The sequence below is a fragment of the Heterodontus francisci genome, unplaced genomic scaffold, assembly GCF_036365525.1.
Source record: "Heterodontus francisci isolate sHetFra1 unplaced genomic scaffold, sHetFra1.hap1 HAP1_SCAFFOLD_172, whole genome shotgun sequence".
Classification (NCBI taxonomy): Eukaryota; Metazoa; Chordata; class Chondrichthyes; order Heterodontiformes; family Heterodontidae; genus Heterodontus; species Heterodontus francisci.
The window spans coordinates 2237230-2241275 of NW_027141631.1; the positions used below are offsets into that span (position 1 = coordinate 2237230).

At 42.3% G+C, this 4046-nt stretch overlaps 1 non-coding gene across 1 annotated transcript; it reads right to left on the bottom strand.

The window, feature by feature from the left end:
- Window positions 1–1333: 1333 nt before the first annotated feature.
- trnas-gcu (transfer RNA serine (anticodon GCU)) lies at window positions 1334–1415 on the bottom strand. The gene has a single exon. It is a non-coding gene; the product is annotated as a tRNA-Ser (tRNA).
- Window positions 1416–4046: the final 2631 nt, after the last annotated feature.

Sequence of the window (4046 nt, forward strand, 5' to 3'; positions counted from 1 at the left end):
AGTGAACATCTCCAATGAGAGAGAGAAAAAATCTACCTTTTGATATTCAGAAGCATTATCATCGTTAAATCCCCCACCATCAACATCTTGACCAGAAACGTAACTGGACCAGTCACATCAATGCTGTGGCTATAAGCGCAGTTCAGAGATTACGAATTCTGCAGCAAGTATCTCACCTCCTGACACCCCAAATCCTGTCCACCATCTACAAGGCACAAGTCAGGAGTGGGATGGAATACATCCCACTCAACAACACTCAAGAAGCTCAACACCATCCAGGACAAAGCAGCACACTTGATCGGCACCTAACCCGCCACCTTAAACATTCAATCCCTCCACAACCAGTAAACAGCGGCTGCAGTGTGTACCATCTCCATATGCACTGCAGCAACTCGCCAAGTATCCTTCAACAGCACCTTCCAAACTCGTGACCACTATCACCTCGAAGGACAAGGGCAGCAGATGCATGGGAACTCACTACCTGCAGGTTCCCCTCCAAGTCACTCACCATCCTGACTTGGAACGATATCGCCATTTCTTCACTGCTGTTGGGTCACAATCCTGGAACTCCCTCCCCAATAGCACTGTGGATGTTCCTGCACCATATGGACTGCATCAGTTCAAGAAGGCAGCTCTCCACCACCTTCTCAACAGCAATAGGAATGGGGAATAAATGCTCGCCTTATCAGCGATACTCACACCCAAGAATGAATAAAAACCAAATCACTCTCCACAGATTCCCACAATCTGGGCTTGGACATTTACTTCAGGAGCACAGAGCTTTATATCACTGCAACATGAGTTCCAATCTTCATATACTGTTCACTTTTCACATTATTTTCGACCAGTCCACGAGCTTTTATTAATTCAGTATTCGGGTCTCTGCTCCTCCGCCGTTTCTAACATCTCACCTCTTCCAAAAAAACGCTCTGATCTATCGTAGGTAGTAGATGACCCCTCATTTTAAACTCCATCTGCCAAAGCATTGCTCACTCAATTAATCTATCAAGAAGATTTGAAAATAAATTTCTTGCCAAAGGATAATTTTCTGCATCTGCTCCCTCGCCATTTGCTTTTCACATTTGTCTTACACTTGGTGCAAAGCCAGAGAAAGTAAAGATGGAAGGAAGGAGGGGAAGAAAAATCCTGCTCCGTTTCGTGATCCCGATTTGATCTTCATTCCAGTGCAGTTTGGGTGAAGAATTCCAAATGTCTGTCTCAATCTTAATAAAGTATAACCAATTCTGGAATCACTATCTGGACACAGACAAAAACGGGTTTTGAGGCTGACTTCACACATAAACTCCCCCAACATAAATATTTCATAAACAAGCGACAAGGATGGGATTCGAACCCACGCATGCAGAGCACAATGGATTAGCAGTCCATCGCCTTAACCTCTCGGCCACCTTGTCAGTTGCATAAGCATGGCTGTCACCTTCAGCACAGCTTCTAGCTGTGCAGCGAGCTGTGTCATGATGGAAATATATCTTCTGCAAGTCAATGAAGTTGGGAATGGAGCGGTGTGAAACATTTTCAGACCATGTCCAACACATTTCTACTCAGTGTGAAAACCCACCACGGAAAGACTGGAACATACAATCATTTCATCACATCATGATTAACATCACTCAGACACCGGAACCATGAGGTCACTGACGAAGTCATGATGACCGAATTTCTCATGAAATGACAACTGAACTAACTGACTGGAAGAATTGCTTTAACTCCACATGATCAGAGAGACACAGCCTCAGACCAACTTGTCGGGTGGTGTAAACAGATATCATTGCTTCTGATCTTCACCAGAACAGAGAGTGAGATGTGACATTGATCATCAAACAGACTGTGAGAGAATACAACAGAATAAAACACATGGAGAGACACTGTGGAATAACAAATAGATTTGATTGGAATGTTGAAATTTTGATTGGAATGGATAAAACACCAGAAACAGCAGATTAAATTGGGATATTCATCATTATATTGATCTGGGACAGAAAAGAGAAACTGATGGAAAGAAGAGAAGAAGGAAGAAAAGAAAGGATGGAACTGTTCCATTTTTTCAGTTTTTTCACTCACCCATCAAAGCTGATAAAAAAAGTTGCAAATAACAGAGAATTTCACCAAAAAGGGAGATTAAATGTTGCTGAAACCTTGGATCGAAGGATGCCCCAATAGATCACCTGTTTAACTGTCTCCTCACTGGGGGATTTCAATCAGTGAGCAATATTATTCTCTACTTTTTTTGTTAATTGGTCCCAGAACTGTCACTTGGAATTAATATCAGTGTTCTGACTCCTGAATAATAAAATTGTGAGTTTCTCGATATTTTCTGGACACATTTCCTGCTGAAAGAACTAAGAACTCTTTTCTAATTTACACAATACAAAATACACACTCATCAAGCCTGCTAAGCTAGCATCCTTGGTGCTGCTCTCTCTTCTCCCAAACTTCATCTCATGTGACTGTTACATTATCACTCTGACAGAGGGAGGGGTTGATCCCACCATCTTCAACATTAACCCTTTCCATCCTTATACCACACTGTCTGTCCAAAAAAAATGGGTGGAGGGAACTTCCTTCATTTATCAAAGCACCAACAGCAGCACAGTGGCGCAATGGTTAGCACCACAGCCTCACAGCTCCAGTGACCAGGATTCAGTTCTGGGTACTGCCTGTGTGGGGTTTGCAAGTTTTCCCTGTGTCTGTGTGGGTTTCCGCCGGGTGCTCTGGTTTCCTCCCACCTCCAAAAGACTTGCAGGTTGATAGGTAAATTGGCCATTGTAAATTGTCCAAAATGTAGGTACGTGGTTGGAGAATGGTGGGGATGTGGTAGAGAATATGGGATTAATGTAGGATTAGTATAAATGGGTGGTTGCTGGTTGGCACAGACTCGGTTGGCCGAAGGGCCTGTTTCAGTGCTGTATCTCTAAATAAGAAAAGTAAAATAAATGCTACCAGTCGTAAATCAACTCAAACCCATTAGAGAGATAGAGGGAGACTGTCAGAGAACTTCCTGCATCCAGTCCTGACCCTGTCACACTCAGCAGCTTCTCACCCAGACCCCACTCTCATCAAAACTGAACATTGTTACCGAGACCCTTCAAATACTGTTTATAAAAGGTAGAAAAATTCAAACTTCATCACAGCTAGATTGAATAGAACAAAGTTTAATATCTTCTCGTCGTCACTCGGTAACCACATGAAACAGTCCTTAAATCAGTAGCATAAATTATCAGCTGTAAGAATGTTTATCATTGGGTTGAATCATTTCTGTGTGATGAATGTTCCAGCATCATAAACCAGGGGAACGTGTTGACTGAGCTGTGTCTTCATCTCTTCTGGACAGTTCACCCTTCATTCTGCTCTGATTCACTTTCCCAAAGCGGATCTACAGATTCTCAAATCTGGAGACTGGGTTTTCTTATTTTGTTCCTTTTGATTTTTCTTGCTCCTGAATGATAATATATTCCAACCTCGGATCAAACTTGCCCTGTCTCCCAGTCTCGGTTAAAAGCGACAAATAACGGCAACAACATTCTGAAACAAACAACACGGTCACATTCTGCTTCAGTGAGATTAATGCTGAGGCAGTTTCCGTGTCGAATCCGATTGTGAACAAATTTCTCTTAAGGAAATTGTGAGTGATCAAGTATTTGCACTGAATTTCTGTGCAAGAAGGGACAGTTTCAAACAGTCATTCCCAAATCACTTCCTTCACAAAGAAAAAGACTGTGCTGTCTTAACGTGTGACTCAACTTCACAAACAAATTTGAACTCGAAGTTCAGGAGAAGACAGAGATGTGAATGATTGACAGTGTAATCTTTAAATCATAACTTTCCGTTTCTTCGTTGAAGTGAGGCTCAACCCTAAGCCACTAGAGATCGCGGAAAGCTACAAACTTGGATCCAGAAATCTGAAAAGTAGTGAAACAGTTGGTGAGTACATTGTGACACTGAAGAATTTATCACCACCTTGCAACATTGGCACATTCTTCGACCGTACATTATGAGACAGATTTGTGCTTATATTGGTGGATGAG